Consider the following 23,374-nt stretch of genomic DNA (forward strand, 5'->3'; position numbering starts at 1 on the left):
GAGGAATGACCTGTTTAACTTTTTGTATAATACAACTTCTACCTCTCACTAATTAGAGTAAATCAAAATCCTTAGAACCTGAGATAGACATGATTACATTGCTTATTTTCAGGTATCTCTAAGTATATAGATTATTTATAAGAGTTTTAAGTCATCTACTTCACAGCTAGTTCTCTTTCTACCCAAACTCTTTTGATATGGCTCTGTCTCAAATAGTCCTTCCCTTAACACACCTCTATCTTTAACTCCTGCAAGCAAAGAAAGAAATCGTCCTTCTAGTGACCATTAATCAGAGTGTCAATTCTCTTAAATAAAGACCGTATAAAGAATGTGTTTGAAAAAAGAGCCAAAAATATACATTGGGGAAAGGATAGTCTCTTCAATAAATGATGTTGGGAAAACTGGACAGTCACATGCCAAAGAATGACACTGGACTGCCTACACCATACACAAAAATCAATTCAAAATGCTTTAAATACTTAAATGTAAGACCTGAAACCATAAAACTCCTAGAAGAAAACATAACTCCTTAACATCAGTCTTGGCAGTTAATTTTTTTGGATTTGACACCAAAGCAACGGCAACAAATGCAAACATAAGCAAGTGGGACTATGTCATACTCAAAGGCTTCTGCATGGAAAAGAAAACCATCAACAAAATGAAAAGGCAACTTACAAAAAGGGAGAAAATATTTGCAACTCATATATCTGATAAGGGATTACTATCCAAAATATATAAAAACTCATACAACTCAACAGGAAAAAAAAAAACAAAAAACCATGAACTGAGGATCTGAGTAGGCATTTTCCCAAAGAAAACATACAAATGGCTAACAAGTACCTGAAAAAGTACTCAGTGTCACTAATCATCAGAGAAATGTAAATCAAAACCATAATGAGGTGTTGCTTCACAGCCAGTAAAATGGTATTATCAAAAAGACAATAAATAAGTGTTGGAAAGAATTTGGAGAAAAAGGAACCCTGTACATTGTTGGTGGAAGTGTAAATTGGTGGAACCACTATGGAAAGTAGCATGGGGTTTCCTCAAAAAACAAAATAGAGTTACCATAGGACCCAGCAATTCCACTTCTGAATATTTAACTGAAGAAAATAAAGTCACTGACTTGAAAAGATACCTGCACTCCCATGTTTATCGCAGCATTATTGCAGTAGTCAAGACATGGTAACAACCTAAGTGTTGTTGAATGGATAAAAAGAAAACATGGTGTATATATAATACTAGCCTACCTCCAAGATATTGTAGGTTCCGTTCCAGACCACTGCAATAAAGCAAATAACACAATAAAGAGAGTCACACACATTTTTCTGTTTCCTAGTACATATAAAAGTTATGTTTACACTATACTGTAGTCTGTTAAGTATGTGATAGCATTATGTCTAAAAACTGTACATACTTTGGTTAAGAAATACTTTATTGCTAAAAAATGCAAACCATCATCTGAGCCTTCAGCAAGTCATAATACTTTTCCTGGGGGAGGGTTTGAAATATTTCAAGAATTACCAAAATGTGACACAGAGAAATGAAATGAGCAAATGCTGTTGGAGAAACAGACTCACTCAGCAGTCCAAAAGCTGACAGGTATGCCTTACAATGGAAGATTATCTGCTCATAAAAAGAAGGAAATCCTGCCATTTGTGACATGGATGGATCTCAGGGGCAATATGCTAAGTGAAATAAATTACACAAAAACAAATCCTGTATCATCTCCCTTATATGTAGAATCTGAAAAAAAAAAAAAATCAAACTCAGAAATAGAGATCAGATTGGTGATTGCCAGAGGCAAGAGGTGAGGTGGTAGGCAAGTGGGTGAAGGTGGTCAAAAGTTACAAACTTATGTTTGTAAGATATAGAAATCATGATAATGTAATATACAGCTAAGAGAGTAAATCTTAGAAGTCTCCATCACAAGAAGACGAAGTTGTAACTGTGGTGATGGATGTTAACTTAACTTATTGTGGTAATCACTTCTTTTTATATATATACGTATATCAAGTTATTATGTTGTATACCTAAAACTAATAGAATATTATATGTCAACTATAACTCAACAAAAATGCATTTAAGGTTAATTGTAGGGACTCTCTAAAACAGAAGAACAGAATTAAAACAGAATTAAAGCAAGGGCAGATAGATTAAAAGTAGAACATTATGTAAGTCTATTAAATGTTATATATATGTGAAAAATGCAATTTGATAAACTGAATATGTCCATTAAAATACTTACTAGGATTATAAAGTTTAAATAAGAACTACAAATAGATACATAAAGATACTTCTGTTCTCTCAGACAAGGTGAGAATCACTGATTTCCTTAAACTAGCTCAAGCAATGAAAATTAAAAAAAAACTGAAATTGAACATTTTTGTAACTATAGAATTGACCCCATTCTTCATAACATTATACTGATTTCTGTCATCTGGCTTAGTACAAGGGGCTTTGCATACACTGAAAGTGATGGAAGTGTCCTTGTTAGTTATTACCTGTAAAGTAGGGATGGGTTTTACACTGCCCATATATTCAAAGAGGAAAGCAAATTTCTGCTCCACTTCCCCAGAAAAGTATGAAAAGGATACTTTTAATTTCTCTCTTTTCTCTTTTTTTTCCTCTTCTTTGAAAGTGGAGTCACTTACTGAGAGATAAGTCTGGGAGAAAAAGCTAAATGTACTTGACTCAGGCCATGGTGGCCTTTTTCAGAGCCAGACTGTCTGCCTGATGCCTGCATTCTTCTCTGCTCTCTACACTGGTTAAGCTCCTGGGAGCAGCTGTATCCCTGTCGGGGAATCTGTTCTTATCCAACCAAATCTGACTAATTTAGCTAACTCATTTGATTACAGATCAAAAATCATTCTCTGATAAACTTTGTCAGTAGTAAAATTAATATTTTGAACTCCACTCATCAGTTCTTGATTCGTTACAAACCCAAGGAAGGGACAAAAATGAGTGTCATTTATTGGACCCCTAATACTCTTCAACTATTTAAATAGTCAACTTGCTGGCATTAGAAAAGTCTATTTCTTTATAGAGGAATTCTGAATAGTTTTTAGGCAACTTCAAGCACAAAATTCAATAAGTGGTCTGGGCTAATGAAAAGGATGATGGAACTGTGCTTCTGTAAAAACATGAGTTTAGTGTAAATGTCAAGAATATATAAAAACCATAGATAAAATACAGAGAAGAAGAAATAAGTAAGTTTTTCATATGTTTCCAATAATGTGATCCAGTTTATCAAAAATTGACACATTAAGCTTATGCAAAATTAATCAAAATTTTCAAACATTAGTATAGCAGAAACGTACAATTTTCACTTGATTATTTAACTATAATTCATTTATTTCAGTTTTCGCTTTATAGTTCTTTAAGTTTTTAACTAGAATCATCATACTCTTAAAAATTGTTTTTCCTCCTACAAGCTAAAAAATTGTTTGTGTGTGTGTAGTATGTATAGGTTTGTGCACACACACACACTACATACATATGAACTAGAATTTACAACTGAATTATTTAAGTTATTTGTTGTTGAGAAGGTCTTCCCCTGCTGAAGCATGCTTTCTAGCCTTTATATTATTAAATAGGGATTCTTTGGGTGACTTCAACTTTACCCCCACAAGAAGCAGAACTATAAGCAAAGTAGTCATACCCACATAACAGACATTTCCTTCCTCATCCTCCAAAAACTAGTGTTCCTCTTAGCCCTCAAGAAAAGAACTTTTTAATTTCTTCATATGTGTTTCACAGGAATTTTATGTATACACACATGTATATACACACAATACTTCTGATTGCACACTTTCACATGTGCACAAGCACACACACACATACAAACAGGGATACATTGCTCCTCTTTCTCTGGTAAGTAAACATGTAAATGCACAAAGGACTGTGAGGAAATGAACCCCAATCCATTAAATGCCAGTTGTTTGCATACAATAAGTTATTTTTCAAATGAGGTTTTACACAAAGATAGTTCTTAGTCTACTGGTCCTTGTTCAACTATAGCTTAAAGTTTCAAACATATTAAAATTGAAATATGTTGTCTGGGCCTCAGAAGTCTGTTTTCTGGGTAACGCTCTCACCAACTATGTACAGTCTGAATGAATATATATATATATATACACACACACACACACACATATTTTATCTTCAGAACTGTTTATCTTTATGCCTACTGGATGTCTCCAACATGTCTGAAAGTAAATATCCAAAATCAGCATGCCCAAAAGTTAATTCGGCTTCTTTCCCCTCACACGTGCTTACCTTCTTACGTTCCCGCTCTAAGAAAGGGCACCTCCACCCAAACCAGAGATCCTGCTTTCCTCCTAGTTATCTTCCACTTTCTACTTTATCCCTTCCCTAATCCAATCAGTCATCAGATTTTAATCCTGCTAAACATATTCTGTCTTCTTTTAAATTATGAGTTCTCACTAGATTTTTGACAACAGTTTCCTGATTTCCGGTGTATTCTTGCCACAAGCCCTTACCAATCCACCCTCCATTCTCGTGTCAAAAGCATCTCTCTAAAATGCAGATCTGATCATGTTGACCCCCAAAGAGTTATGTGTCGGCATAACATAACTGATGATGTCATGGTGACATGGAAAGATCAGATAATTTAGTAACTTAAGGGCATGAAGAATCCTACCGTCTTATCTAGCACTCTTTATACCATAATGTGATGTTCTACAACTAAGGAAGAGGAGAATGATCAGTATGAGGGGCATTCCTGCAACACATGTTTTGGTTTACAGATGAAAAGTAGATGCTGCTTTTTCTATTTAGTGGAAGGAAATAGTTGAGGCCCTCCTGAGTCAGCAGTTATGCAATACTGTTGGACTATTTCAGGCCCTGATTTCTACAACTTGATATAATGCTTTAGTTTGCAAATCTTCACTTCACTAATCAACTGCTAGTTTAACTTCACATAGCTTAGTCATTTCAACGTAATTGCTGGAGCAAGGAGGCCTAGGCTTTCTTGCACCTAAGGTCCTCTGTGTTCACTGCCAAGCCCAGCATGTAGAAGGCACATGTGCTGAGGGGCAGTCCTCCAATAACTGCTCTCCCAACGTGAAGCTGTTATCAGCAACAGAACCAAGCAGAGGAAGCAACTTTACAAGATCACACCAACATCCCAGGCCCCAGTCAGGCCTCTGTGGTTTCAAAAACTTCAAATTCTGCCAACAGCAAAGCCTACATAGCCTGTTTCCTGTTTACTACAGCCTTCTAGTTTATTCCCTGACTCCAGTATCTGTCAGCTCCTTACTCCGGCATCACCGGAGGTCAAAGTCAAATACTCTCTGCTTTACCCTCTGATATGCTGATTCCTATCTAACTCGTGCCTTATTCCTTAGACACACTTCAGCTTTGCCCCTTTATTCTCATCTTTTCCTCTGATCTTAACGAATTCATTTTTCTGCACCATCAAAGACTTTTCCATTATTTTTGCATTTACAGGAACTTGGCTCTACCTTTGATTTTATTATATTCTTCATGACACTTCACTAAACAACTTTTAGGGAAAGAAGAGAAGGCAGTGCACACCTTTCTTCCCACTGACAATTTTATACCATCATTCCAAACCATTTCTGAGAGTCTCCTCTGTTCCTCATTTGCGTTATGGTTTAACTGGCCACCTGTGCATCCAAGACCCAAAAAATAGCCAATCATTGCATAATGATGTGAATAACTTGCTAGGTTACCAGAGATTCATGATATATTTACTTGACTACTTTAATATGTAAATATTTCAATGTCCATGTGTGTTCCTCTTTTCTAAACTAAACTGAATTTACAGTATGAATAGGATTGTTATTATAAAAACCAGTGTATGCTGTAGATAACCCACAACCTTTTTGTTACCGATCCTAATGGATTACTTCATCTCTGTTATCTCATTCCCAACATTCATTGCCACCTTCTAACCCTGGAGTTCACTCTGTCCCTAACATTTACTTTCTCCTTGAGGTGAGACCCAGGTTTAGGTAGTGGTCACTTAAGAGTGGGATCTGTCATATGTCAGGAATGGGACAGAGGCCTAAGAATTGACCTCAGAGACAAGGTGGAGATCAAAGATGGGATGACTGACTGTCATGGTTAGCCTGAGTCTTAGGGATTTGTTGGAGTTAACATCAGGGAGAACCTGAGACCCAGTGATGGGATAAACACCTGAAAAAAAAAGTTGAACTCAATACTTACTAAGGCAAAACTATGAAAGCTTATTGGTTTTTTTCTGATTATGAAATACCCATAATCTTAAAATGGTCTCCTCAATCCTCTGTACTTCCAAAATACTATCTTCTATCATGTCAGCTTTTCTATTTCCCTGGACTTGAATTAAATTCCACTGACCATTTTCTCCAACTTGACCTTCAAGCTCCTAAGCATTGCCCACAAGAAATTGTGAATCTAAAATTAACTGTGCATCCTCTATGCCTATATTTCCTAACCTCCTTCAGAGCCACCTGTAGCTCACAAAACCTCTGATTTAACTTTGTATGAATCTGTGTCACACTGCCATTCAGTGTTTTCTCCAGTTTCCTAACATGCTCGTGCCTCAAAGCCATACTCTGTCTTCCCTTTGCTCTACAGTCAGAATCACTTCTTGTTTGAGATCAGAGTTAGCTGCAGTGAGCTCCTTCAACTTTCATTCTCTCCTCGTTAGAATTTATTTTTAACTCATCCAGATTGCCATCCTTCTTGCCTCAAAGGACACTCTTACCCTTTCCAGTATTACAGCTTGTACACTAACCACCATCTCTTCAGTTTCAGCACCGATTGCACAATTGGTCTTCACCTTCTATCACACCATTTCTGTTGACTTGTTTTTGATTCACCAACATAAAAGTAAATAAGTAAGTGTATTGAAAAGCATGAATGTGCGTGCATACACGAGTGAATGAATTTTTCTGTCCCTTGACTACCATTTGTTTGTGGGCTAGAGATGTTGTATGAAATCCACAACAGAACATTCTATTCCCAGCTAGCTGATGTCCTTGCATTGGAAATTCCAGCTCCAGTATTGCAACTGTAGAGTGTGGGAATCAGTCAGTGTTTGGTGGTTTATTGATTCCACCATTTATTCCTTGGTAACGTATGTGAACTAGACACTAGGGTCAAACACTGAACTGTAGGCAATGAGGGCTGACTTGGCTGAGACATTTTGTCCACTGCAGAAGCAGAAGTTTGAGAGTGGGGTTATGAATTTCTCTGAGGCCTAAGCAGTAGCCAGATTAAGCCATGTTCAGTTTCTGGGTGGAAGTTTTCTCACAAGCCTTTTGCAATTTTCAAGAGGGTTCAAGCTGGGGTTGGTGAATTTTTTTTTAAACCAGTTTATGGTTTAAACAACTATGGTTGTATTAACCACATTAATTGAGATTTTCCTCTGAAATGTATTGAACAAGTCATAATTCCTAATGGTTTTGTTTAACTGGGAAAAAGATAGTATGAAAAAAGAATTTTAAGAAAATCAAGGAAACGAATTTGAGGAATGTTTTATATCTATGCAGAATCCATTTTACAGTTTAAATCTTATCAAGAATAGGTATTGTGTTTTGTATCTATTTAAGTTAAACACTCATAAAATGCTGAAATTATCTGTGATACTGATTTATATTCTAACACTGGAAATAAAACGAGATTATTTTTCTTTCTTTTGCAAAGAGCAAAGGGTTTCAGAATCAAGTTTGTCTTCAAGCAGCAGCAAAGGCTTGCTGACAAGATATTTTGGAACAACTTGCTATTAGGAAGGAAGTATGAGTGGGAGGATGAGAAATAGCTCATGCCCATATGACACATACAAGTTGTGAATGTGTTAGAAGTCCATGATGTAGAACATAAAAGGGTGTAACAACCTATCTCAGTGACATAAAGGACCTTATTCTAATCTTTTGTTTTTACAGCTCTATTCTGAATTAGATTTTCTTTCTCTCCCTCTCTCCTGTTCTCATTTACCTCAGTCAGGTCATATGCTGATGGTTACGAACATTACAGTTTATAACATCATGGGACAATGTACAGCCTGTCAAAATATCTTGAACAAACCTCATGGACTTTCTTATTGAAGCTGTTGGCCCTTGTTATTCTAGGTACATGGCAAAATCATTGCTGCTGAGAAGTATTAGTGAATTTTGTCCTCTTTTTCACTTAATAATTTATACTTTTAGAGATTCTTTATCTAAAACTGTCACAAGGACTTTATGTGCAAGCTTCTCTGCATCCCACAGAAATTGATAGGAAAAAATACAAACTGTCACATTATTATCCTAGAACACAAGATAATCAAGTGATCCTTTCCCGGCATTGTAGTATACAGAAATTGGAAATCCACCCAATAATTAGTTCAACAAATTTTTGAGCTTCTGTAATTTTCAAAACTATTTGACAGGTGCTTGATGAACTCACGAAAATCATGGTGTACCTGGCTCTTGAGAACTTTAGAGTCTACTTTGGGCCTGACACCCCTATAATCACAGTTTTATCTTAGCTCTATCTCCTACATATATACTTTTATATATCCTCTAGCAAACAGGCTCTTTCCTATTTCCCTGTAATGCTCTGAATGTCCTTATGGAATAAAGTTTTGTCAGTCTTGTATAACAGTTATATATTTACTTATATAAGTCGTCTGAGTTGCTTATAAGACTTGGGGTTCTCTGAGAGCCGGAGCAATACCTATGTCTGTCTATCTTCTGAAATACATTGCCTAGTACCTTAACCTTTGTAATGTAATATGAAACATTTTATAACCATAATCACAAGGCAGTTTACAGGGAATGCCAGATGGATGGTCTAGATAATTAAAGAGTTACGGGAAAAAAGACAAGGGGGAAGGTAATTTCCAGCCACCTAGAAATGCTTACAGGGAGGTAATATTTGAATTACAGATGGACTGACACCCTTTGATTCGTAACATTAATATGAACTCCTCTAAGTTTCAAATTTCAAATTGCCAAATTAGCCAATGGGAAAAAAGACATTCACAATCTATGTTTTATTTATTTGTACGGGTTATAAAATTAATACATATTTGTTTCAATTACATATTGTTTATTTCCATTATATGTTTAATCCATCCCAAAACTCAGTGGGAAAAAAATATTTTCTTTTGTTTATAGTTTGGTGGGTCATGAATTCAGGCAAGGTAATAGCAAAGATGGCTTATCTTTTCTACATGAGCTCTGGCTCAGCTGTGGTGGCTCAAACAGCTGGAGATGGCTGGGATGGTTTGCCTGGGGCCTTGGTTTTGCTGTCACTAGGATTCCTTGGTTGTTCTCCACTTTGTTCTTGCAAGCACTAGCACTTGGGCTGGGATGCCTGACACAGCTGGGGGCTTGCTGGCAACTCTCTTCTCACTTCAGCCTCCCTGTATAGCTAGCTTGGCTCTCCTCACAGCATGAAGATCATGGACTTGGGGTATGTGTGGTAACAGGAAAATGCCCATGGACATTCCCAATCAAAAACGGAGCGAGAGGTAAGAGTAGTCACCAGTCCATAAGAGTTCTGAAATCCAGCTAGGACAGCAGTGCCAGTTCCTGTTGCATAATTAAGTTGTATTCAATTTCTTGTTGTTAGAAAAGTACTTCAAGGGAAAAACTCTGTGGAGACCTGTCCGTGTTGGTGCCTGATACAGACCACGTGGCAAATACATTGTTGGACACATAGTAGGGGGTCTATAAATGTTCATTAAATGGATAAATAAATAATCATCATATTTGTACCTATGTCTTTTTTCACATTTGTCTTAGGCTAGATTCCCAGAAATGGAATTACTGGATCAAAATGAGCCGAACATTTTCATGCTCTTTATACCTACTGCCAAATGGATTTTCAGAAAGGTCACACCAATTTACACTCCCACAGCATTGTCTTTGTCATCCTGCCCATGCTAACATTGAGTACACTACATTTTAAAATCTCTGATAAGCTTTTGCCTATTTCTGTCATTCCTTTGAGTCTTTTGATGATTTGTAAGGTTGAAAGACTCATAAATGCTTACTTTATGTATTACTGGTCATTTTTATTATTTCTTTTGTAAATTCTCTGATGATTTTCAAATTTCAAGTTATATTAAATGTAAGAAAGGTACAGAAAATAAGAAGTCTTCCTGAATCCACTGACAAAATTTGACAAATGTTAGCAGTTTTACAATATTAGCTTCATCTAGTTATTTATTTTTGAAAAAGAATGGCATAAATATGTTTGAAACATCTTCTATTCTTTCTCCCACTGTCCTCTTCCTAAGGAGTACTTCTGTTCTGCATATTCTTGCTTATGTTTTTGTACTTTTATGTGTTCCCACACGTGCACTCACCATTAGTACGTGTGATTCTTTTCTTCAAATTATCTATTTGCTTTTCCAGATAGTATCTCCAGTCAGTATTTTTCATATTAATCAATGACATCTTTGTATCACTGGATTTTAACTCTTTGCTTATCATATTTATTGTACACATTTTTCCAGTTAGTCTAATAGATATTCAGTTGATTACATTTCTTTGAAAATCAGTTACTTCAATTTATTTTTTTACTGTGAAGAACTAGTACTAAAATTATATGATTTTTATTCATATATTTGGTTTAATGACAGAGCATCATGGTAGTAATTAACATTTTCTGGTTTATAATTTCTAATCTTTTCTTAGAAAGAACTGCCATAAATATAGGCTGATGGCAGCTATTAAAACCTATGTTATCATCTGATTATTTTAAGGTAGAATTTGTAAAACTTAGGATCTCTAAAAGTATATTAATATTCTATATTAATATTCTACATATTATTATATATGCTCTTCTTTTACAATGTTATCTTATAGTGGAGGCTGAAATGATAGTGATTTCTTTAATTAAAATTTATTAAAAGAAAAATTCCAGAGATGATTTAATATTCATTCAATTTCAAGTAATACTGGGGAGCACAATTTTCTGAGTTATTAAAAGTAAAGGAGTAAAACATGAGCTTTTCAGTGGTAAGCTCCCCTATCTCAATGGAAAGGTGGGAGAATTCATTCAACATTGTTTGAGTATGACATTTTCCTGAAAAATAAAAATGAATTTAATCAAATAAATGTAAGGTATAATGAAATGGATTACAAGTATACACAGGCAAGAGATTATAAAAACGAATGTATTCAGGACTTGTTTCTTAAAAATCAACAAACTTTATGTTAAGAGATTACTCGAAATTATTACATAATTTGTCAGTACTTTTATTAGGCCTGTAACATCTCATCAATGGTTAAAAATCTAGGAATCACCTTCTATTACGTTCTTTTCAGATGCAAACTATCACAAAAGAGAAGCAAAAATGAACCAAAACTTTGTTGTGGATATTGTGGATTAAAAAGGCGATTTCCCCTCACCCCAGGAAACATAAAAATATGACCATTTGTCAGACTAAAAGAATAAGCTTTAATTTAAAACTCTCTCATTGGAAAGTGTGTTCACTGCGAAGTAACTATGTTTATGTATATTCAGAAATCAGCAGAGTTACAAGGATATACTTCTACATTTGAAAATAGCAATTACCTAATATAAAAGTATTCAAAATTTTGAACTTACACACCCAAAACAAAACAGTAAAAAGTGGCTACATCTAATGTTATATCTTTGACCAAAGATATAATAAAAACAAAGTAAAAATTGAAGAATTAACAGCTAGAAATTAGGTTTAGCTGACATTACCATGTGAAGCATTTCATTTAAATATGTGTGAACTTTTAATACATTCCAATAAAGCAAACAACCAGGCCGATTAAGTCTACATTTATTAAGTAAATAATAAATACAAGAAATTGAAATGTGTTTTTGGTGAACTCTGTGTTAAGAAAGTACTACCACTTAACCTATCTACTGTGATTTTAAATCAGCGCCCTTCAGCTTTCTCTGAGCCAGCTCTGCTGGAAACTGGCGAAGAGCACAAATGGAGACTAAACTTAGATTCTATATTGCTTTCCTCCAAAACGGCTCATCAATTTCAAATACTTGGGCAAATGAAACTGACAAGTGACTTTCTACATTGAAGGAAGATTAGATTACATTAGATTTCTACCAAAGAGCCATGAAAATGATAATAATTTGCTTTTTACTCCTTTATTCATGTAAATAAGAAAGGTCAATAATTTCAAAAGAGATAGGGCACTCTTTGGGGAAATAGTTTCAGGAGTGAAAACATTTAAAATAAGGCAGGCTATTTAGAAGCTGTTAACTTTCTATAATCTGATGTAAATATGTATTGGCAATGGGACAGCCAGACTTGAATTTGAAAACTTCCTACTGTTATTCAGAAAGCTTTCCACTGTTTCATTATGCTTTATTTATTTATTTATTTATTTTCCTGTCAGGACTAAAGTATAGGGCAGGCTATCTTTAGAAATCTGACCTAATGGTCTCTTTCATCCAATCCTTCCCAAACCCTAATGGAAGAAATCTTTCCCAAGTGCCCTGGGAAGAAATCTCCTTGGGAAATTCTTTAGAAGGCTATTTAGAGAACACACGGTGACTGAAATAGGTTCTGAGGAGATGCATTGGCTTTTCTTGAGGGAGGGACTGTCTGGGCATCCCTTGCCAGATTCTTCTGTGGATACTTCTTTGCTCTCTCTGGTCTTTAGCCTGGTGGAACTTCTATTTATTCCATTAGTTTATATAATTTTTTTACAGAAAGATTTTATATTAAATACTCATTTATAGTAAAAAGTATGGAAAAAGAAATAAGAAGAGAAAACTGAAGAGAAGGAATGGGGAATGTGATTGGAATTCTAAAAGTTTAGAAAGTGTAAGAAATGTAGAGTTCTGGGTGCCACCAACTGGACACTGAGATGGACACTAGAGAAGGTCTCTATGACACTTTTTGCTAGTTGCTCTTGAATGGTAGAAAGATGAAGACATATTTTAATAAATGCATATTTTGGGTGAGATCTAGCCTGTCTGGCAGAGATTGTAAAATAAGGGAGTCTGAATTTTTAATTACATGTGTAACCTACATCTTATTAATTTCTAAATAAGTTTTCAACTCTGACTCATTAGAAATAAATTCCCCTAAGAACAATACAGCTCTAAAGATACTGACTTAATTTCCAAGGATGAGGTAGTTTCATTTGGTTCTGTCTGTGTTTTTCAGGTCCACAGCTAGCATCCTTACTGTGGCCAGTCATTCATGCTGTTACAACCATGATCTTTTAAAAATAAGCTTACATTTTTAAAAGAAACTTTTAAATTGAATCTCTCCTAAAGCTTTCCACAGACATCCAGTTCTCCAGGTCTTGCAATTAATCACGAATATAACATGTAGAAAATGAAGTGTGTAGACTAATGTGGAAATTCTTATTTGTCCCATCCTAACCTCAATTTCAGAACTGATGATAGGAAGTATCTTGTTGATTGAGACTGATAATATCCAATTCAGGTATTTTCATCAGAAAGACAAAGATCCTCCAAGTCAGATATTATCTACATAAAGAAAAGAAGGAGAGGCTCAAACAACAGGCTCAGCTCCTGACTAATTGCCACAATAATACAGTGTGTGGCTTTGCTGCTAGAGAGCTAAACTGGCACACTGTACCTTCTTGTTGGAATTAAAAGATGGCTGGGGGGAAATACAAGAATACTTTTATAAAAAAAGTTAGGAGGTAATCTCGTTATAAGTTTTCCAAACTTCCCTACTGAATGTTTGTTCCAAACTTTATTTAAATAGCATGTTACAGCGATACCTCATTTACATGGTATGTCAAAGTGTTATAATTTCCACATTTCTAGACTCCCAGGTCCAAGACAGCATTGCATAATGAAGGGAAAGGATGCAAGATTTCTAGGAATGAATTTTAGTGTAAATAATAATCAGTGATTCTATCACCTTCCAAGGACAATGAGGAATCTATGATGTATTGTTTATTACATGCTCACTGTTTTTACCCTCTATGGATGGATTTAGGCACTTTCCGTAAACAAGGAACAGGGCTTCATTATACGGTGGAGTATTTTTTTTAATTCTGTTACTTTTTTTTTTTTTTTTTTTTTACATTTGTGTTCTATCACAAAATTCATCTAAGCCTAGAAATGGTTGTTTCTCATTGGGGAGTTTATCTGCCAAAATGTTATTGCTATAGGAAATGTATGTCACATTGGATTATCACTTGGCACTACCAAGCCAGAACAGTGTGAGCTTTAAACTTGGTTTAAAGAAATCTAATTAGTATCAACTGAAAAAGAAGCTCTCTAAAGATACTTCTTTCTTACTTTCCCTAATAAAAAAGATGATTTATAATAAAATTGTTAATCAATCATTATTTTTGCTACTCAAAATCAAATTTGACATTTTCAGAAAATATTATTCTTAGTAATAATCAAATTTCCTTAAAACAAATGTAAAAATATGGGGGGAGGGGAAATGAAATGAATAGAAAATATTATTTCTAGTGAAAAGCAGCTGTGAGGGAATTAGCGAGTGAAGATGCTGTTAAGACTGTAAGGCATTCGTAACTGTACTCAGTACAGTTCTCTAGACAAATTTAGGGAATGTTTTATTTACTCAATAATAATTTACTAAGTAACTACTATGTGCCAGGTACTGTGTTGATGAAGGAAATGCAGAGACACTACAGAGGCTCTGCAAAGATTATACATGCAACTTTATCATTGCCCTTACTCACTTTATGATCCAATCTTCAGGCAAATGTAAAAAAAAAAAACAAAACCCAAAAAACCCTAGCTTCAATCTTCAACAAAATTCCATAGGAGAGTATGTTTGTGTTTTATGTATAGACATACCTACATATTTGCACACACATACACACATATTCACATGTCTGTATATTTATTTGCACACACATATTTGCACATATGCATGGGTAAAGGACAAGATAAACAAAGAACACGCTGCTCTTTGGAATCTGGCACACCTGAATGCAGAGTCTCAATTTCCTCATCTACAAATGGGATGACAATACCTCCCTAAGAGGATTTCTGAAAGTTTTAAAAGAGATAAGAGATGCAGAGTATTAGCTCAGTGTCTATTATAGAAATGCAAAAAAATAGCTATAGCTGTTAATAATTATTATTATTTTGTTTTATTTTGGGAGAATTCTTGGAGAAGGCAGCATATAAGCGGATATAGATGGGAATATACAGGAATACTATCAGAAAAAGGAAGTAGCCTAAAGACAGTATATCCTAAGTAAAGGAGAAAGTCATTCAAGAACAGCTATCAACTTTTATCACCAACAAATAGTATATGCCAAATTACTATTCCATCTGAAATAGAAAATTATAAGAACAAAAAGAGGGTGTTTTTCTTAAATTAGTGTTTACATTGAAATAGAGATGTCAGCTTAGATGTACTTAAAATACACTAGAGAAATTGGAATATAATTGGTGAGAAATATATATTTATTCAGTAAAGTATACTGAAGGTGAGGAACTTTAGTCATTATCCATAATTTCAAATTAAAAAAATATATTTCTGTGATTAAAAATACAGGATTTTTTTTTTTTTTTTGGTTATAAGCAGATCATAAAAGCAGTCTGGCCAGTTGCACACACACAGACACACACACACACACACACACTTTCTGTCTCTCAATCTCTCTCTCTGTCTCTCTCTTTTTTACTCAAATCTCACATTTTTGCTCATTTATCTTTCTTCTTTTGAACTGATTTGTCCATAATACAAATCTTATCTTTTGGGGTGGTTTCTTTCAAATAGTGAGATAAATGAGAATTTATATTTACATTGAACTCTTCGTGGTATAAGATTTCACTTATAAATTAATCTTAAAATCATGAGTTTTATGCTGGGTCCCTCTGGAAAATTTCTATGCAAATATTTCACAGAGTGAGCTTTGAAGGATTATACATGCTTTGGGTATGACTCCTGGGGGTAGTATTTTAAGAACAGCAGACTTCTGTAAAATATATACATGTACATATTTGTATCTATCTACAATGTCATAGACAAAATTAAGGAGACATTTTATACATATGTAAACTTGAAAAATAAGAACTGATATATAGAAAAAGAGATGAGAGATTAGAGAAGAGACAGAAGTGAAAATCCATTTTACACAAGCTGCTCATTCATAAGACCTGGCTCTTAGGGCCTCCAAAGTGTTTGGATAACTGAGTCTCACTTCCTGTCTCTTACAAATCATTTATCGCTACTTACTGAGTCAAAGTGAGTTAATGACTTTGCTGAGTTGTATTATTGTTAGTTTTATTAGTAGACTTCTACTGGTTTTCATCCTTGAATTATGCCTGCCCTGTAGTCTCCATGATGAATTCTTGCCCTTCTTAACAGTACCATCTCAAATGCCAGCCCTGCCATGAAGTCTTCCTGATACTTCAGACTTTTTAGGTCCCTATAATTTCCCACAGCCTTTTGTTTGTACTTTTGGTATAATGTGACTTGTCATGATTTTTGTGTGTGTTGGGCGTGAGGGGGTGGTATATTTCCTCCCTTCCTAGAAACTGTTTGAGGGAAAATTTGGTACATAATAGGCTCTTGATAAACATTCATCTAGTTGCAATTGAACTGAATTTGAAGACAAACTGTAAACTGACTGGTTTAACAGAACCTTTCTAAAAGCCCATCTATCTGCTCTATTAATAGTATTTATGCTTTTATCTCTCCAATTCTGGTTATATACGTACAGATATAAACTCATTTCTTCATGTATTCAAATTCCTAATTTTGTATCAGGTTTTCTGACTATAGTTATGTCATTCATCAAAAAACATCATGGTAAAAATTTCATACTAACATCTAGCATTACTCACTTATACTTCATGCAACTGTTATATTTTAAACAGTTTAATGACAAGAAGGCACAAATCTTTCAAGTATTTTTTATCAGCCCATTTCTTAGTATTCTTATTTGTTTTGAAGTAGATACAATAAATAATATATAAACCATTGTATAGGCTGTGTAAATGTTACCATCACTGTAATTGAACAAAGTGTGTAATACTTTAAAAACATAACAGCAACATAGTGAAGAGTTAAAACAATTCCATTGATTTTTATTTCTAGCTCTTAATGCATCACTGGTCTTCCCTTCATGAGTCAATTTCCTTTACTACTCATGCTCATTCAGGAAAAATGTTTTCTATCATAGCTCTGTTACCATCACTAATAATTAAAATATATGTGAGTATCTTGATGCTCAGCTCTAACGGTTATCTCTAGAGTCAGTGTCAATGGAACTACCATCTGTGGGAAACTGCCTTATACTTTTGCTTTCCAAGTCATTTTTGGTACCCTCCTTTGATTAAGAGTCCATGCTTCACTCAAACAGAAGTCTATCCTGAAATTCTGGTCCATTACATAATTTTCAGAAGCTGGAAGAAAAGCATTTGCATCATTTCTGTTCCCAGATCTGTTCAATATATACTCCCAGTCTGTCATGCCTGAAATTAATTTTTTACAATCTGGATCTTTACTATATGCTAAAAATTCAGTACAAAAAAGGACCTCCTTCTGCAGAGAATATGTAAGCCAGAACATCATGTTCCTTCTTTATAATGAAACACATAGTTTCTATCAAAAGGCAAATTTCTTGTTTCAAAATGTTTGAAGAGAATAATGCTTTAAAAGATTTCAAATGTTTATGCTTACTTTTGTAAAAATGAAGATTTTCTCTCAAATATATTTTAGCCTGAATCATATAATTTGTGTGTAAACTGAACAACTTTTTATTTATTTCAAGCTATTCCTCTCTCTGTATTTCAAGCTTCTAAAGTTGGAAGATAAAGGCAAATAATTATAGAAATAGTGTCTCCCAAAACATTCAGATTCAAGTGTATGATTGTTAAAAATGCATACTGATTATTATCAATCTAGTTTTAAACAAATTGACTCATTAATCCTGAAGCTTATCACACTCACACCTTAAAATCTTATTTCCCCGAAGTATAGAATCACTTCTCTTGATTTTTTTAAACAAGTAGAGTAGTTCAAAAAAGTAAATTTCAAATATCAGAAAAAGAAAATATGATACAATTAAAAACAAAAACCCTTTGTATGATCTTGGGAAAATTATTTACCTCTGAGAGTGTGCATATTCTTTTGTTAAATGGGGATGGGCAAATATGAAGAGTTAACAAAAAATAATGCATATAATGGCCACAACACAGGACCCAGATTAGATTCTTTCTACTGCTCCTCCTCTCCTCCTTCTGCTTCCTCTTCCTCTCATTTTCCTTTCTCCTGTTCCTCATTCTTTATTTCAAAAATAGAAAATTTTGAGGCTTTAGAAGGATACAGCATTTGACTTGGAACCAGAATTCAAACTGAGACATATATCACACCTAAGCCACTCTGCTTCCTAACAGTAATTTCCTCTAGAGCTTCCATTGATTTTTGCATAGTAAATTTTTCAGACTGAGTATGAGAACAGTAAAACTTTCTGTCTTTTGAAAACTACTATATTTCTAAAAATGTTGGCTTTATACTTTTGGGTGTTATATTGTTTGATGAATGGATGTTTGTTAATGTTTGGCATTTATAATTATTCAAACCTAAATCATAAATAGTAGACTTCTTTAGGTCATATAGTGTTTTTTGCATTAACTTCTAATTTCTTTTATACTAATACTAACACTCATATAATGACTGTATACAAAGTTTATTAATAAATATTTGTCATTATTTTTAACTTCCTGGATTCTTTTTGTTCTAGATCCATATCTTACATGTAGCTAGCATTTTTCCCCCCAATTCAATCTGATATTTTTTATTTTATTATTGGTACTTTATTTCAATTCATTTTTATGTAAATTTTGCTCTTCATCATCTACTTCATATTTTTATTCATTAGGCTTAACTGCTCATTCCTTTTCTACCTTAGTATTGATGTTTATATCACGTTGACTAATTCAAGGCATTGCACAAATATCCCATTCCACAATTATGTACAGTGGTCTAAACATTTATGGAGTATAAAGATTACTGTGTTAGCTGGACAGCCTCATGTAAATCAATGAAATTAGAACACTCCCTCACACCATATATAAAAATAAACTCAAAATGGTTTAAAGGCCTAAATATAAGACATGACACCATAAAACTCCCAGAAGAGAACATAGGCAAAACATTCTCAGACATAAATTGTAACAGTATTTTCTTAGATCAGCCTCCCAAAGCAAAAGAAATAAAAGCAAAAATAAACAAATGTGACCTAATCAAACTTAAAAGCTTTTGCACAGCAAAGGAAACCGTAAACAAAACAAAAAGACAGACTGTGGAATGGGAGAAAATATTTGCAAATGATGCAACTGACAAGGGGTTAGTGTCCAAAATATACAAATAGCTTATACAACTCAGTTATCAAAAAAAAAAAAAAACAAACCTCAATAAAAAAATGGGTAGAAGACCAAAATAGACATTTCTCTGAAGAAGACATACAGATGACCAACAGGCACATGAAAAGAGGCTCCATATAGCTAATTATTAGAGAGAGGCAAATCAAAACCACAATAAAGTATCACCTCACACTGGTCAGAATGGCTGTCATCAGAAAGTCTACAAATGATAAATGCTGGAGAGGGTGTGGAGAAAAAGGAATCCTCATACATTGTTAATGGGAATGTAAATTGGTACAGCCACTATGGAAAACAGTTATGGAGATTCCTTAAAATACTAAAAATAGAGGGACCATATGACCCAGCAATTACACTCCTAGGCATTTATCTAGAAAAAGTAAAAACTCTTAATTCAAAAAGACACATTCACCCGTGTTCATAGCAGCACTATTTACAGTAGCCAAGACATGGAAACAACCCAAGTGTCTATCAACAGATGATTGGTTTAAGAAGATGTGGCTATTCTATTACTCAGCCATAGAAAAGAAAGAAAGCCATTTGCAGCGACATGGATGGACCTAGAGATTATCATACTAAGTTAAGTAAGTCAGAGACAGAAAGGCAACTATCATATGATACCACTTATATGTGGAATCTAAAAAATGATACAAATGAACTTACTTGTAAAACAGAAACAAACTCATAGACCTAGAAAACAAAGTTATGGTTACCAAAAGGGAAAGGAAGGGGGGAGGGACAAACCAGGAATTTGGAATTAATAGATATAAAGTACTATAAATAAAATAGGTGAGCAATAAGAAATTACTGTATAGTACTGGGAACTATATTCAATATCTTGCAATAACCCATAATGGAAAAAAAATCTGAAAAAAATATATAATTGAATCATTTTTCTGTACACCTGAAACTAACAAAATATTGTAAACTAACTATGCTTCAATTAAAAAAAGAATACTGTGCTTTTTTGCACAATGCCACTGCCTGCTCTTTTTTTCCTACTGATTTTGTCTATATAATTAACATATTTTTAACTTTCTGTATTTTGATTACTGTTGCTCTCCCCACTGGTTGTTCAAAATTAGTCTTGGATTGTTTAACCAGTCAAAATCTACTTTCTGATATAGCTAGGCATCACAAACTGATCATGAAAGAGTTCTACTTACATCTTTTGGCTGCATGTAGCTGAAAACTCAATTCACAGTGGTGTAAGTAAACAAAATTATTTGTGTCACATCATCATATTCTGAAGATGAAAACTCCAGGACTCTTATGGTAGCTTTTCCATGACATTAAGGACCTGGTCTCCTTTAGGTTTTCCACTTTGTTAGTTTAACATAATCTCTTGTCATTGGCCTTGTAAAATGCTTGCAAGTTGGCTAGACCCACACCAGCATTATATCTCAGTTCTGAGGAAGACAAATATTAAAATGTCTTCTAAGTCTTTCTCTTTTTTTTTTAAAGCTTTTTTTTCCAAATCTTCACCTGGAAAATTTCACTTATATTTCACTGTGCCAGAACTTTGTCAGATGGCATTTTTATCTACTAGAGAGGTTAAGGAATGTTGTATTTTATCTGGGAATATTGTTGCCCCATACAAAATCAGGATTTATTAAATCATACAGATGCAGAGAGAAGATATTGCATAGGTAAGCAGCAAAGTCTCCCAGCAGGGATGACTCCCATGTTAATACCACATGATTCTTCTCTCCCTCACCACCCCCAACAGCCACTGCCGGTTGGTTGTGTGGTAGACCCTTAATTTTGGGTCAGATTTTCTTGTGTGTCAATTGGGAATTATGATTCAAAGAGAATAGTTAATCTCTGTTGGGTGCTGGAGCTAAGAACAATAGCTGGGACACTCATTGTCTACAATACACATACTGAAATAGGCACAATCTAAGAGAAAGAAAGAGAAAGACAAAAACAAAACTGAAATTGCTCTACAGAAAGTTTCAGAGCTGAAATACCATGTAGCCTCATGTAAGACAAAGCACTTCATCCCTCAGTTCCTTCAACACATTACTTTTTGTTTCGGCTAGTTTGATATTGTTTCTGTTTCTCAATTCAGATATATAGACAAATATAGCATCCTTATTTCTTAGTGTTTTTGTTTTGTTTTAAAACTTCTGCTCAGCAAGATTTTAAACTCTGTGGGAGCAAATACCTGTATGTCTGTTCAACACTGAATTTTCTCTGCTTGGCATGGCATGTTATCAATAAATATTTGTTTAATGAATGAGACTTTATTATAAACTGAACATCCCTAATCCTCTTTATTTCTTACATTAGATTTCTTTTATCAGTTTTACTAAGTGTTTTCTATAGCAGCATTCCCTTTTAAGAGTACCTCTGTTGGATGATTTCTAGACAATGCTTTTTTTTTTAAACTTTTTTTATTGATTTATAATCATTTTACAATATTGTGTCAAATTCCAATGTAGGGCACAATTTTTTAGTTATACATGAACATATATGTATTCACTGTCACATTTTTTTCTCTGTGAGCTACTGTAAGATCTTGTTCTAGACAATGCTCTTAATGGTCCTGTTAGGAACAGGTGTGTTTTGTTTTGTTTTGTTTGTGTGTGGTCAATTATCTGAAAGTGCTACTTAAAATGAGAGAAAATCTTTATTTGTCTTTAGGTTAGTATTTGAGGAGACAGCTGCCCATTTCCTGCCACGTTTGTAAACCAAATGAGAAATACTACAAGGGAAAAGATAGAGATAGCAATCAAAATATCATCTGGATGGAGGGTATTCATGAGAGCATTGGATTATATCTGTATTCTAATCTGCTTCTCAGTCGTGAACCTCAGAATTAGGCCTATTCATCCACCCAGCAGTTTTGGAACAAGAAGATCATAAATTAAATCACATTGCTCTTATGAGTTAAAATTCAAAGAAATTAAAGGCACTCAGTTGGGAGGACTGTCCCAATGGAAGGTTAATTTTGGCATTATGCATTTAGCACATGGCAGGGCCTATAATCCACCTATGCATAATTCCTCCTCTCTCAAAGAGTTCTACTTGAGCCATCATTAGATTCTTCCATATCTCTATAAATCTGACTTGGTGGCATCCCCACTGTGAGGACTTGTACAAAGTTCTTTCTTTTCAGCAGAGTATCTGAATTTCCATTTTCCCTTCAGTCCTATGTTTCTACATTCCAGGACTGAACTGAGTGACTTTCCACTTACAAAGACCACCCTCTCTTTATGAGTAGGCATTTCCAAGTCTTTGGCATTGTGACTATTTCCACTGCCTCTTATAGAACTGCCCAGGCATGAGAAACACACTTATGAAGAAAGTTTTCCTCTTCATATGCAATTAACCAATCCATAAAAATGTATAATCATGTAGTAGAAGGTAATTCTTGAACTTTATGCAAAAGGTACATGAATTTTAGATTACTCTTCCCACATTTTCTTTGCTAGTACTGAATGTAAAGTAGATTTGAGTTAGCTGATCTGGCACTGTCTCTCCAAGGATGGAACTCACAATTTAAATTAGAATCTCACTAGTCCACGAAACTCATTTGTCAATTTAAAAGCAGTGATATTGTTCTTACCTCACAGTCATAATGACTTATCCAGCTCACGCTCCTTGACCATGCCCCTCCCGCAATTAAATTGCTGCCTCAGTTACCCTTACTTTTGTGTGATCTAGGGTATGGAAAGAGGCCAGGTGTTTCAGGCAAATAGAACTCAGACCTTCAGAAGAGAAAAAAGCTTCCCCTTTGCCCTAATCCCCTATGCCTTCACTTCAGCCACACGTGAAGGACAGTTTAGTTATGCATGACATTTATGTATACTGTTTTGCTTTAAGCATTCTGAGGCTAACCTCTCATGTATTTTAACATTGATTTTAATACCAACTTCAAATTCAGTTTAGATTTAGATTCGGTTGCTATCTCTCAAGTCTTTTCTTATCTACTCTCTTCTTTTTTCTGCCCAATTTATTTGTTGCAAACACTAGACTACTATTTGTCATTTTATCTCTTTTTTATCTCAGAAAATTAAATCATTTCTTCTGCATTTCACATGTTTTCAAC

At 34.4% G+C, this 23,374-nt stretch overlaps 1 long non-coding RNA gene across 1 annotated transcript in view; it reads left to right on the forward strand.

Moving 5' to 3' along the window:
• Positions 1-23,374, forward strand: part of LOC106730042 — a 455,276-nt gene that overhangs the window by 426,513 nt on the left and 5,389 nt on the right. The gene's annotated exons all lie outside the window — the stretch shown is intronic.

Source organism: Camelus ferus, chromosome 3 (genome assembly GCF_009834535.1).
Source record: "Camelus ferus isolate YT-003-E chromosome 3, BCGSAC_Cfer_1.0, whole genome shotgun sequence".
Lineage (NCBI taxonomy): Eukaryota > Metazoa > Chordata > Mammalia > Artiodactyla > Camelidae > Camelus > Camelus ferus.